Raw genomic sequence first — 15,386 nt, forward strand, 5'->3', positions numbered from 1 at the left:
AGGTGTGGTCTTACCATGGAGCGATATAGAGGCATTATGACATTTTCCGTTCTATTAACCATTCCCTTCCTAATCTTTCCTAACATTCTATTTGCTTTTTTGACTGCTGCAGCACACTGAGCTGACGATTTTAAAGTATTATCCACTATGATGCCTAGATCTTTTTCCTGGGTGGTAGCACCTAATATGGAACCTAACATCGTGTAACTACAGCAACGGTTATTTTTCCTTATATGCAACACCTTGCACTTGTCCACATTAAATTTCATCTGCCATTTGGATGCCCAATCTTCCAGTCTTGCAAGGTCCTCCTGCAATGTATCACAGTCTGCTTGTGATTTAACTACTCTGAATAATTTTGTATCATCTGCAAATTTGATGACCTCACTCGTCGTATTCCTTTCCAGATCATTTATAAATATATATTGAAAAGCACCAGTCCAAGTACAGATCCCTGAGGCACTCCACTGTTTACCCTTTTCCACTGAGAAAATTGACCATTTAATCCTACTCTCTGTTTCCTGTCTTTTAACCAGCTTGTAATCCAAGAAAGGACATCGCCTCCTATCCCATGACTTTTTAGTTTTCGTAAAAGCCTCTCATGAGGGACTTTGTCAAACGCCTTCTGAAAATCCAAATACACTACATCTACCGGTTCACCTTTATCCACATGTTTATTAACCCCTTCAAAAAAATGAAGCAGATTTGTTAGGCAAGACTTCCCTTGGGTAAATCCATGTTGACTATGTTCCATTAAATCATGTCTTTCTATATGCTTTACAATTTTGTTCTTGAGAATAGTTTCCACTATTTTTCCCGGCACTGAAGTCAGGCTCACTGGTCTATAGTTACCTGGATCGCCCCTGGAGCCTTTTTTAAATATTGGGGTTACATTGGCCACCCTCCAGTCTTCAGGTACAATGGATGATTTTAATGATAGGTTACAAATTTAACTAACAGATCAGAAATTTCATTTTTAGTTCCTTCAGAACCCTAGGATGCATACCATCTGGTCCAGGTGATTTGCTACTCTTTAGTTTGTCAATCTGGCCTACTACATCTTCCAGGTTCACAGTGATTTCGTTCAGTTCGTCTGACTCATCACCCCTGAAAACCATCTCCGGAACTGGTATCTCCCCAACATCCTCATTTGTAAACACGGAGGCAAAGAATTCATTTAGTCTTTCTGCAATGGCCTTATCTTCCCTAAGAGCCCCTTTAACCCCTCTGTCATCTAATGGTCCAACCGACTCCCTCACAGGTTTCTTGCTTTGGATATATTTAAAAAAGTTTTTATTATGCGTTTTTGCCTCTATGGCCAATTTCATTTCAAATTCTCTCTTCGCCTGTCTTATCAATGTTTTACACTTAGCTTGACAATGCTTATGTTTTATCCTATTTTCTTCAGATGGATCCTTCTTCCAGTTTTTGAAGGATTTTTTTTGGCTAAAATAGCCTCTTTCACCTCGCCTTTTAACCATGACGGTAATCATTTTTCCTTCCTTCCACCTTTCTTAATGCGTGGAATACATATGGACTGCGCCTCTAGGATTATATTTTTAAACAATGTCCATGCCTGTTGAACACTTTTAACCTTTGCAGCAACACCTTTCAGTTTTTTTCTAACTATTTTTCTTATTTTATCAAAGTTTCCCTTTTTAAAATTTAGTATTAGAACTGCAGATTTACTTATTGTCCCCCTTCCAGTTATTAGTTTAAATCTGATCATGTTATGATCACTGTTGCCAAGTGGCCCCACCACTGTTACTTCTCTCACCAAATCTTGCGTTCCACTAAGAATTAAATCTAAAATAGCTCCCTCTCTTGTTGGTTCCTGAACCAATTGCTCCATGAAGCAATCATTTATTACATCCAGGAACTTTATGTCTCTAGCAAGTCCTGATGCTACATTTACCCAGTCAATATTGGGGTAATTGAAATCTCCGATTATTATTGCACTGCCAAATTGGTTTGCTTCCCTGATTTCTCTTAGCATTTCATCATCTGTCTGAACATTTTGTCCAGGTGGACGGTAGTATACTCCTATCACTATACTCTTACCCAACACACATGGGATTTCTATCCATATAGATTCTACTGAGCATTTAGTCTCTTGTATTTATTTATTTATTTGCCGCTATACACTCTAACTCTCCCATCTTGCTACTTAGACTTCTGGCATTGGCATACAGACATTTCAAAGTGTGTTTTTTGCTTGTTTTAACAACCTGCTTTTCAGTTGTTTGGGATAATTCGGAAATCATTAACTTTGGTGATTTTTTACACATAGGTATATGAACTATGTTTGCATTTAATGGAACCTCTCTGTTGGGATGCCCTAACTCTCCTGTTTCATTAGTATCCTTCAAGGATACATTTCTCCGAACCATGCACTGCTGAATGACTGTCGGCTTTCCCCCTTGTTCTAGTTAAAAGCAGCTCTATCTCCTTTTTGACGGTCTATACTTAACACTGTTGTCATGCACGTATACCTCTATAAAGTATAACATTATTGGCCGATTGGATCAGCGCTGGGGGGGGGGGGAGGAGGGGGGATATGGGGGGTAAATAATTAAGAGGACACACAACGACTAAAAGGCAAACTGTTTATTTGTTTATAACACAGTCGCTGGATAGCAACATAATATGTTAATGTCACATTTCAAGTGTTCCCACGTGCAGTCCCATCACTGCTATTCTCATTGGAATGTATTCTTGCTTGAATGTCTTCTTGTTTACATGTTCCTTCTTCATGTATGACTTTATATTATGGGCCTTATCTTGTTGCACTTCTTGCTTGTTGTATGAAAAATTTCAGAAATAAATATATATATATATAAAAAACCCCATAACCGCAGAAGGAAGTTATAGACCTTTGACTTGGCCTAATTGGAGATAGAGATAGAGACAGATATATATATAGATAGACAGATAGATAGATATATTTACTTAGTGGAAACCCAACTCCACAGGGTGGTGGGTGGGTTTCGTGAAGACTAACATCCTGCTGTCCTTGGAGAACACCTGTTACAGATAAGCAACTCTTTCTCTGAGGTCAGGCAGGATGGTAGTCCTCACACATGGGTGAATCCCTAACTACAGGCTGTCCTCCAACATACGAAACACACAAAACAATTGCCAACAGGCACAACAAGAGTTTTGGCGGTAACAAGGGGAGGGAGGACAGCCTGAACACAAACATCAGGTCCTAGGTGAGAACAGAGTTGGGTTCTACACCTCAGACAAGTTCCGAATGACAAATTGGCCAAACCTACTATTGTGTTGGCCATCTCTATCCAAGCAATAGTTAGATGTGAATTTGTGAAGAGAACGTCATGTGGCAGCTTTGCAGATTTCCTCCATGGGAACTGCTCACAAGCCACTGATGCTGCTGTGGCTGTAACAGAGTGAGCCTTGACATGGTCCCCAAGATGCAATACCGCCTGGGAATAACAGAAGGAGATGCAGACTGCTAGTCAATTGGAGAGTGTCTTTTTGGCAACAGCAATGCCCAATTTATTACTATCAAAAGAAACAAAAACGTTGGGTGGACTATCTATGGGCTTGTGTCTATTCTAGGTAGAAGGCTAAGGTTCTCTTGCAGACATCGGGGAATATTTTGTAACAAGTTATAGTTTGTAAATCATCTTGTTTAATACCCGGATTTAATAAGGCATCTCTATCATAATAGAGTGCCCATTTAAATGCATTTTTAATGCATTTTTTTGGATAACCCCGATGTTTAAAATTTTCAACCAACATGTTAGATTGTAATTTAAATATCTCAGTTTTGGAACAATTGCGTTTATATCGCAAAAATTGCGAAAAAGGCAAACTGTTTTTCAAAGGCATCGGATGTGCACTACTGTAGTGCAACATGGTGTTTCGATCTGTGGATTTTTTGTAAACACTTGTCATTTATTTATTTATTTATTTTTATTTATTTAACACTTTTTTTATACCGGCATTCGTAGGACACATCATGTCGGTTTACAAGTAACTGAGAAGGGAAATTACAATGAACAAGGGAGGGGCTAACTGGGTAATATGCAAAATACAAAGGAAGAGAGTCAACAGCAGAATTACAACTTTTTGCATTCAAGTTAGGGTTAAATATGCAAAAGAACTTATAAACAAATTAAGCGAGGCATGTACACTTGAGAAATTAGCATATGAGGGCTTATTTACAGTAAGAGGAGGCAAGTGCACATATGTATAGTTAAAAGCTAGTGGGGGGGGGGGAGAAAGGAAGGAGGGAGCAGGGGGAGAGGGGCGGGTGGGGTAGAGTGAAGATGGGTACAGTAAGGCACGGGTACTTTGAGGGAGGGGTTGCTAGGGGGTGAGAGGGAGGGGTAAAGGGGGGCTAGGAGTGCAAGGGAAGGAAACAGGAAGGGGTGGTATAAAGGCTGAGTGTGAGCTGAGGTGGTTCGTAAGACAAAATTAGGATTGAGAGGAGTTGGGGTATGCCTGTCTAAAGAGCCATGTTTTGATTCCTTTTTTGAAGTGGCTCAGGGATGGTTCTAGGCGGAGGTGGACGGGGAGGGAATTCCAAAGTGTGGGGCCCGCAATAGAGAAGGCTCTATCTCTGGTAGTGGTAAGGTGCCCAATTTTAAGTGAGGGGATTTGGAGAGTGCCAGCAAGGGAGTTTCTCGTGGGGCGATTAGCTTGGCGGAATTGTGGCATATTTTCAAGCCAGGGTGAGTTGTTATTGTATAGAGTGTTATGGAGGATGGTGAGTGTTTTGTACTGGGAACGGAAGGCGATGGGGAGCCAATGGAGGTCCTGGAGTATGGGAGTGATATGGTCTGTTTTTCTGGTGTTTGTGAGGATTCTTGCCATGGTGTTTTGGAGGATTTGGAGGGGTTTAATGGTGGATGCTGGTAGGCCTAAGAGGAGGGAGTTGCAGTAGTCGAGTTTGGATAGTATAGTGGTTTGCATCACAGTACGGAAGTCGTGGGCGTGGAGGAGGGGCTTCAGTTTTTTTGAGGATTTGGAGTTTATAGAAGCCCCCTCTTAGTAGTGATTTAATGTGGGATTTGTAGCTTAGTTGATTGTCTAGGGAGACTCCTAGGTCTCTGACACTGGGAGGTAGTGTGTGAGCTAGTGAGGCGTTTTGAATCATTTGATGGATTGAATCGATTGGTTGATTTGCTAGGATAAGGATTTCAGTTTTAGAGGCGTTGAGTGCTAGGTGTAGATTGGAGAGGAGGGAATTGATGGATGTCAGACAAGATTCCCAGTACTGAAGGGTTTCATTGATGGATTTCTGGATGGGAATGAGTATTTGAACGTCGTCTGCATATAAGAAGAATTTTAGTCCAAGTTTAGAGAGGAGGTGGCATAGTGGGAGTAAAGTATATATTGAAAAGGGTGGACGATAGAGAGGAGCCTTGGGGTACGCCTTGTGTAAGGGGAATGTGAGCGGATTCAATATTATCAAGCTTGACTAAGTACTTTCGGTGGTCGAGGTATGAGGAGAACCAGGCTAGGGCTGTGTTTGAGATTCCTATCTCTGCTAAGCGTGATATTAGGATTTGATGGTTCACTGTATCAAAGGCGGCTGAAATATCGAGAAGGGCAAGTATGTATGATTGGCTGTGGTCCATGCCTTTGAGGATGGTATCCGTTATAGCAAGTAGGAGTTTTTCGGTACTTCGATCTTTACGAAATCCATATTGTGCAGGATGAAGAATATTGTTTTCTTCTAAGAAATCGGTGAGTTGTGTGTTAACCACTTTCTCCATGATTTTAGATAAGAAAGGCAGATTGGATATGGGTCTGTAGTTTGCAGGGTCATTGTGGTCGAGGGTGGGTTTTTTTTTAGTAGAGGCTTCACGATGGCAAGTTTAAGTGGGTCGGGGACTTTCCCAGAGGTGATGGGAGCAGTTGATGATTTGTGCTATTGGTTTCGCAATGGCGGAGGGAATAGTGAGGAGGATTTTTGATGGGATGATGTCTGCGATATGAGTGGCTGGTCGCATCTTTTTTAGTATGGATTCAACTTCCTTCACGGAGGTGGTGTCAAGGGAGTCTAGATTAATTTTGTTGTCGATGGGTAGTGGGTCGGTGGGGGCGGGGGGTTGGAGGGGAGGTCTGGTAAGAATTTTGGATATTTTACTTTTAAAGTAATCGGCTAGTTTTTCACATTTCTCTATACTGTTTACCTCTTGGGAGGATGGAGTGGGGGACTTTGTGAGTTCTGCAACGAAGGAGAATAAGGCATTTGGATTGAATTTATAGCTATGGATTTTTGCTGCGTAGAAATCACGTTTGGCGTGGAGGGTTGCTTGTCGGTATGTATGCAGTGTATGTTTGTAGGCCATTTTGTGTGTGGGTGTCGGTTGTTTGCGCCAGGTACGTTCCTTTGTACGTAGGTCTTGTTTCAGTTTTCTTAGTTCAATAGTGTACCATGGCTTTTTCTCGGTACGTGTAGGTGTTATAGTTTTGTGGATGGTGGGGCAAAAGTCATTGGCTATATTGGAAATAGATTTATCCCATGTTAGTAGAGCGGTGTCTGGGTTTGTTAGGTCGAGGTTTTCGTTTACTTTGCTGAAGGCTAGGGAGAGTTCCTCCGAAGGGCATGTTTTACGGAAGGAGATGGTTTTTTTGTGTGAACTTGTACTCGGTGTGTCGGTATTGAAGATGAGGTGGGCATTGATGAGAAAATGGTCGGACCAGGGGATGGGGGTGGTGACGGGTGCTTGAGGTACTGTGATGCTTGTGTTAACAAAAAGAAGGTCGAGTGTGTGACCAGCTTTATGTGTGGGTTTGGATATTAGCTGACTGAAGCCCAGGGCTTTGAGGGTGACAAGTAGTGTTTCACAGGCAGGTGTGTGTTGGGGTGGGTGTCTACATGAAGATTGAAATCTCCGAGTATCACTGCGGGTGTGTTCGGCTTAATGTTGTCGGTGATGTATTCAATGAGTGGGGATGGGTCCTGTTCAAGTATACCGGGAGGGGCATATACGAGGCAGACTTGTAGGGATTTGGATTTAAAAAGACCAATTTCAAGTCTTGGTGGGGGGGAGCTGGTTTGTAGCTTTAGGTTGAGGTGTTTCTTGGTAGCCAGGAGTATGCCGCCTCCTCTTTTTTTGGGCCTTGGGATGGAGAAAATGTCGTATGTCTGCGTAGGGAGTTGGTTGATGAAGACATGGTCCGAATTGTTTAGCCAGGTTTCTGTGATGGCACAGATATCTGGGTTAGTGTCAGTGAGTAAATCTTGAAGGATGGGGGCTTTCTTTAGGATAGATTGTGCATTGAAAAGGGAAATGGCAAGGGTGGCTAGGCCTAGCAGCTGTGTGAAGGGTGAAATCATGATGGGCACTAGGGATTTGTGCTGGGTAAAGGAGTGAGGGTGTGCTGGGTGGATGATTCGCCGATGGGGGTGGTGTATGATAGGTATAGTGGGGAAGCACATTTTAGGGTGGGACAGATGGGTGGTAGTGAGGCGGGTGGGTAGATGTCGGTTGTCTGGTTAGGAGATAGGGTAGGTGGGTACAGAGCAAATCCAGAGTTTTGAGCTGTGAGAAGTGTTACAGGGTCAGAAATACAGTGCAATATAATACAGTGTAATGGTTTTGGGTCATTAATACAGTGTGATATCATGAGCAGCACCAAAATGTTTTTGCAATATTACAGTCAGAAATACAGTGCAATACAAATACAATTCCCCAGAGGCTGTTTTCTGCAATTTCACATCTAGAAAAGAAATTTCCTTGTAACTGTATTGCATCACGAATTGTATGTTATCATCACAAGTATTTATCCATCTTTCAAAGGACAAAAGCTCATTCTCATTGCCACTCCATATGATAAAAGTATCATCTATGAAACGTTTGTAAAAAAAGATTTTTGATGAAAAAGGAGAATTATTAACCCATGTAGATTCAAATTGAGCCATAAATAGATTCGCTAATGAAGGGGCCATTGTGGCCCCCATTGCTGTCCCCGAAATTTGTTGATAGAATTGATTTTGAAAAACAAAGAAATTTTTTTTAAGAGCTATGGTAGCCAATTGCATGATAAATTCAGTCGGTACCCGATGTGGACGTTGTCTTTTATTTAGAATCAAGTGAATAATCTCTAATGCTTCGTTTTGGGGAATTTAGGTGTACAAAGATTTTATATCCATGGTGACCAACCACTTATTTTGCATGTCTTCTGAAACAGATTCCAACAATTGTAAAAAATGTGTGGTGTCTCTGATGTAAGACGGACATTGAGGGACAAAATCTCTCAGGAAACAGTCTGTAAAGACTGATAAAGGTTCCAACAGAGAATCATTCGCAGAAATAATTGGTCTGCGGTGGTTTATCGAGTGTTTTATGCACTTTTGGTAAGATATAGATGGTGGGAACTCTAGGATGCTTTGGATTTAAAAAATTGAACTCTTTATTTGTCAAAAAACCCAATGTTAACGCTTTATTAGTCACCTCCAGTATCTTCTTCTGTAAATACTTAGTGGGATCACCCGACAATTTAATGTAACTCTTCTCATCTTCTATTTGTCTAATAATTTCTGTGATGTAGTCTGTTCTATTCATTAAAATGATCGATCCCCCTTTATCAGCCTCCTTGATTATCACATCTTGTTTTTTGGACATAGAATGTAAAGTATTACGTTGTTCTCTACTAAAATTATTGCAAAATTTGTCATTATTTTCTTCTAAACTTTTTACATCTTTTAAAACCAATTGACAAAACGTATCAATATAAGGATGAATTGGTCCAGGTGGTAACCAAGAAGACGGATTATGTACTATACTCATGTCACTGTAATGTTCAAATGATTTAAAATGGTTTTTTAACATTAATTTGCGCACAAATTTCTGCAGATCTACACGAAATTGAAATGAATCATGTGCTTCTGTTGGAACAAATGACAGACCCAAATTTAAGATTCTTTCCTCTTCGGGACTCAATATAGTATCCGATAAATTAATTATGACTTTTTCTTGCCCCTCACTGATCCTCGGGAGCGAGTGGTTACATAAGGTGGATCTGAATTTTTGTGATCTTTCCATGTCACCCTTCCCTTTCTTTTTTGGAAGTTGCCGCGGTCCAAAAAAGAAGAAGAAGGATTTTCATTCATTGCATCCACTGTTTCTTCTTCCTCTGAAGAACCTTCTGATGAATTATTAAATGCTGGTGGTCTTTTCTTTTGTTTTGGATGCATCCATGAATAAATGCTGCCTTGTTTGTAATCCTGTTCATCTCTGGAAAATTTTGAAATTTTATATTCTTTTAATTCTTTCTTAAAATTTTCCATATTCTTTTGCAAATCTGCAAAATTGCGCTCAAAAGTATCATGATCGATTTCAGTTTTAAGAGAAACCAATTTCTCATCTAAATCCTTACATAACTCATTACAAAGATGTTGTGAAGATTCGATAATTAAAACCATTAAATCTAACGAACATTTGTTCAGTATGGAATTCCAAACGCTCAGAAAATAGCTGTATCCCTCAGTGAACAATTTAGGCTCCTTGTGAATACGTAATCCTCGAGGTATTCTTTCTTGTTTACAGTATTCGACTAAGGTGACACCGTGTAATTCACTTCTTGTTATTCTTTTCGATAAAGCTAATAATTCTGACCATGAGTTGGAAGACATTTGTAAGGTGGTCTCTGGAAATAATGTAGAGGTGTTCAAAAGATTGGTAACATATTCGTGTGAATAGCTGAAGGCACTCTGCCATGTATGAGCCATCCCTATTACTATGACACACCAAAAAATTAGGGAATAAGCTAGTATAATATATTAACCACCAAAAATCAACTAGCTAATGTTGTGGCATCCAATTGGAACTTATAATCTCAAAGTTATCTTTTATCATCAAAACTAAAAATAATTTTTATTCAAACCTTAAAAATATTTTTGTGTTTTTAATTTTATGAACTTATTTTTAATGTATATTTTATTTAAGGATAGATTAGACCTCAGCACCGGCAAGAAAATTCTGTCAAGGAGCAGAAAAGTTTTTGGCCGTGTTGGTACAATCACTGGTCAAAATCTCATCCTGTGTTTTCTATTTTTTATAAAATGGAATTTCATGCAGAATGCAGTCTTATTATAATTCAATTTTTAAATTGCAGGACCGGTCAAAATCCTAATTCCAAACGGCCAAATTTTATAATCACTTAATATTCTTGAGGTTACTGTGCTCATTTGAAATTCAATTTCTAGATCTTTTAATTTGCTGACGTAAATCACCAAATGCTTAATATAGTAGAAATTACTGCAACGAAATCCTTTCGGTACTAGTGATCATAAGCCTCTAATCCAAAGTATTTTAATTGGGCAACACCAGTAAAGTTTTTATGTGTGGCCACCAGGACCTCTGTAATTAATTTGGTGACGTGAACGCGCCAACACAACCTTTACAGGCAAGTAACCATGATTTTTTGTATATTTGTAATCCAAAAATTGTGTTTGACTGGACGAAGCCACTTAAGTTTTTAACTGTGGCTACCGGAACCACTGCAACTTCTGGCGAAACCGCCTATTATTGATGAGGTTGAAACTGCTGCAATCGCATAAAATGTAGTCTCTATTGCGATTTTTTCAATTGCAGGAATTTTAACTTGAAGATAATTTTTATCTAAAACAACTTGAGTTGATGCCACCCGACAAGGAAAACAGAAAACTGTTTATGTTCATGGTAAAACCATTGTGTCCCGACAAAACTTATCTTAATATTTGTAGCCCCAGATTTCTTCGGCTAAACACAACGACTTCAGTTGTTGACTGAAGTCGCCAAGACCGCTGTGATTTCTCAGCAAAGCCGCAGACGTTGACGTCGTTTCGGAACCTGCATCAGGGCGGGCTCTGAAACATACAATATCATAAATGTAATGCTTTTGTCATTCAATTTAACATTCTTGCTTATTTCAAATGATATTATTACTTACTGAAGTCGGACAAGAACGTCTCAAACGTTACAAACGTTTCATAGATGATATTTTTATCATATGGAGTGGGAATGAGAATGAGCTTTTGTCCTTTGAAAGATGGATAAATACTTGTGATGATAACATACAATTCGTGATGCAATACAGTTACAAGGAAATTTCTTTTCTAGATGTGAAATTGCAGAAAACAGCCTCTGGGGAATTGATGACAAGTGTTTACAAAAAATCCACAGATCGAAACACCATGTTGCACTACAGTAGTACACATCCAATGCCTTTGAAAAACAGTTTGCCTTTTTCGCAATTTTTGCGATATAAACGCAATTGTTCCAACACTGAGACATTTAAATTACAATCTAACATGTTGGTTGAAAATTTTAAACATCGGGGTTATCCAAAAAAATGCATTAAAAATGCATTTAAACGGGCACTCTATTATGATAGAGATGCCTTATTAAATCCGGGTATTAAACAAGATGATTTACAAACTATAACTTGTGTTACAAAATATTCCCCGATGTCACGGAAGATCATTAGAAGTTTTCGCCACCATTGGCATTTAATACAAATGATACCTGGACTTGAAGAATTAGATTTTCGGATGGCATTTTCGAGGAGTAGAAATTTAAAGGAAATTTTGAGTCCATCAACTTTACCTCCAATCAAACGTAATACAATAACAACCATTGATGGATCTACACTTGTTGGACATTTTAAATGTGGCCATTGTAAAATCTGTGACCAAACATTGGAATTGAAGTCATTTCCATGTCTAGCTAACAACTATACATACAAGTTACATCATTTCACCAATTGTCAAAGTACTCATGTAGTATACATCATCAAGTGTCCGTGTGATAAGATCTACGTTGGACAAACTACCCGTCCATTTCGACTACGTATTGGTGAACACAAGAGTTGTTTAAAAAACAAGAAAGAAACAGCGCCAATAGTGGCACATTGTTTAGCAGCGAGTCACAAGGTACAAGATCTTCGATGGTTTGTTATAGATCATGTTACTGCAGATATTAGAGGTGGAAATCGTGAAAAGAACCTATACAAAAAAGAACATCAATTGATTTTTAAATTGAATTCAGAAGAACCCAATGGTTTAAATGCCATCATTGAGAAAATACTATTTTGCTGAAAGTGTGGTTAACATTTAGAACACACTACCTGTGTATTCGGAGGAGCCAAATAGTGGCAGAATTCAAGCATGCAGATACAAAGGAACATTGGTAGTGGGGCCATGAGTGAGAAGACCAAAGACTGAATAAGATTTGTGACAACACAGCAGGCAGGCACAGATAAGCATGAGGGAAGTATCTTCTCCAAGGGCCGTTCCTGCTACTCTTCCTCTCTTCTCAATACCCTCTCTCTTCCACTTCCTGCCTCACCACTGGGTCCTCTCTCCCCCTCTTCCATTTCCCCTTATCCTTGGTCCACTCTCTCACATCTTCATTCCAGGTGCCCCTCCACTGACCTCCCCCAACCGATCCTTGTCACATCTGCATCCCACTGTCCTAAGTTGTCCCTCTTTCTCACCATCCTCAGTGAGCTAGGTGATTTCAGGAAGAAGAGGGCAATGGTGCTTCAGTTGCATTTTACTCTATTTACATCCATTACAACCAAAAATTTCAAAATTATGCACCAAAAAAATGCAAAATTATGCAAAGTAATCAAATATTGTTGTAAAAAATTAGCAAATAGAAAGAGTATTGAACATTCTTAGAAACATTTGCAGATACTTTGACAATATAATAATGCTTATGTTATTCCAAATGAACTAGAATACTCTGGAACCAAACGCCTTAGGCCACTAACAGCCCTATTATCATTCATATATGAATGCAAAAACAAGTGCATGGTTGCTATGACACTTACACATCCAACACAGTGCTGCGACACTCTAACTACTGTGATAACAAGAATAAAATAATTTTGTGTGCGAGTCAAAAGTTTTGGATCAAATTCATTTTTTGTGTAAGGTGTTTATTTCTCTGCCATCATCTTTCTCCTTTCCTCTCACCTTGCCGCCTTCCTTATGAATTTTCACTTACAACTGCTAGCTTACCAGCTTGCCACCCTAAGATACTGATCTGCTACTTCCCCTCTCATGTCCACCAACCACCCCCTAATTCAGCACACACTTTCTTCTCTCTCTCTCATTAAGGATCAGGCACCCGTCCTTTCCTCAAGCATTCTACCTTCTCCATCAGGCACCTCTCTTCTCAATTCTGCCCCTCTCCTCCACCTTTCCCATCAGGCACCCTTTCTCTCCCTTTTCCCCTATCCATTCCCTTCACCATCAGGCACCCTCTACTGCCTCCCATCATGCACCCACTCTTCCCTTTACTCCATCAGGCACCCCCTCTCCATCCCTCTTATCTATCAGGCATCTATCTTTTCTCCTCTTCCTCCATCGGGTACCACTCTTCTCCTTTCTTGCCTCACACCACAACCCCCACTTCTTCATTAGGCACCTCCCTACTTCCCCTTCTCTAACAGGCACCTCTCTCCTCTCCCTTTTCCCCTACAACCCCCATTCTCCATAAGGTAACCCTCCTAACCCCTCCTTCCTTAAGACCTCATGGACTTTGCACTTTCTTCCCTCACCTTGCCATTCTCGGTTCCAGCACTGGCAGTCAGTTAAGCTCTCTGCAGCTCCTCTGGCACTGCTCAATGATCTTTGGTTTGAACCGAGGGGCTCTGTACCTATGGATCCCCACAAGGTTCAAGGTGAAACGGAGTTTTTTTACTCATTTAAATGACCTCATACATAGGCATATAGTGTCATGCTAATTAGCAAGTAAAGAAGTGTGCCAGATTTTGTATAATCATAGGTCAACCATGAATGAGCATTTTTCAATATGCTTAGTGAAATAGTCCAGGAAGATTCTCAATCATATTTTAAATGAATTAGCAAACGAATATTTCAAAACGTTCAATTTTTCAAATATCTTTCAATTCTGACTTAACTTTTGTGTAGCGTGAAGAAACGCCATGTTCTTAGTGAGGCTCAGAAATGTTTAGCCTGACACAGGATCCGTGTTTCAGCTTAGCCTTCATCGGGGGCCGAAATTAAAGATGGAACGTGGCTCAGCTTGCCGACATGCCGGTAATACATCTCTTCAAGAGACTTTCCATGCTCATGCACACACTCAATTCTACACAAAATTCTATGCATAATGTGCAAGTTCTCTGAGCTGTATCTTTTGCTATCAGGAGTCAAATAAGTAGTTTGAATCACACAGAATATTGTAAAGTTATTTGTTGTGTCCTGTGTGGTTGAAATCATTAGTTTGGCTCATAGCCTGAGGTACTGCTGCTCTTCTCCAGTTAGCATGCTGGGGGATGGGAAAAGGGAAGGGGGATCAGGCGGAAAGAAAGTCTACCCACACTCACCTGGCCAGTCATCCTATATGAATTAAGCAATTCTGTGGCAAGGGCCAGATTCTAAAGACCTTATCACAGCATTGCAAGAAACCAGATGACAAGGATAACACGCAAGCTATTTATAGTTTTCTACTACCTTTGGAAATGGAAAACACTTTTTTTTTTAATTATTTGAAATACATTTTGCCAGTATACAAAACCAAAACTTTTATCATATAGACTGAATTAAACAGCATCTTAAGTTAGGAAAACAGATTATTTGATCCTATTTATTATTTTTTGATTATTTATTATTATTTGATCCCGACCGCTAAGATTAGCACAAAGAGGAACTCTACATGCACCTCCCATGAAAACATCTTTAAGTAAAAGAGCTCTATCCACAGCAGGCCCCAAACAGTGGAATCTGCTTCCTCCGGAGCTAAGGCTGATACATTGCCCCAACACGTTCAAAAAAAGACTCAAGACACGGCTATTCGGTCACGCATTCCCTTAACTTACTTAGTCTTCCACAGCTCCCATAGACTGTTTTCATACTGTTGACGTCCAGAAACCTATGCTCATGTTTTTACTCATCAATAAGAAATTTCTCCCTCCTCCCCCCCTCCACGAACAACCTTCCTTCCCCCTTCCCCCCCCCCCATTAGCAAACCTCCCTCCCCATGCGCTAGTCTCGCTCTAATAGTGCATACTGCTACTGTTCCTAGTTATGTTATGTTATATTATCCAAGTTGTTCACTCCCTTGTTCATTGTAAGACATATGTTGTCATTGTTTTCTACTTGTCATAATGTAAACCGGAGTGATAAGTAATTCTGTTACCTGAACTTCGGTATAAAAAAAAAGTTATAAATAAATAAATAAATATTTTACTTACTGGATATTTAAATACCGTTACTCATGATTGCACCAATTGTAAACTGTCATATCAGCCATACACTCTTCTAAAAATAAACGGCTATACACACTAATAATTATTTATAGTTCACTAGGTATGTCATTTATTTTTTAGATCTTCTATTCATGTTTAATTTAGAATTATACATATTTACATGTGTTATGAATGTCAAATATTTAGCC

The 15,386-nt window shown here is 39.7% G+C and overlaps 1 protein-coding gene across 4 annotated transcripts in view; it reads right to left on the bottom strand.

The window, feature by feature from the left end:
• ERP44 (endoplasmic reticulum protein 44) overlaps nucleotides 1-15,386 on the bottom strand; it is a 505,107-nt gene that overhangs the window by 301,666 nt on the left and 188,055 nt on the right. The window lies entirely within an intron of this gene.

The sequence above is a fragment of the Rhinatrema bivittatum genome, chromosome 2 (assembly GCF_901001135.1).
Source record: "Rhinatrema bivittatum chromosome 2, aRhiBiv1.1, whole genome shotgun sequence".
Classification (NCBI taxonomy): Eukaryota; Metazoa; Chordata; class Amphibia; order Gymnophiona; family Rhinatrematidae; genus Rhinatrema; species Rhinatrema bivittatum.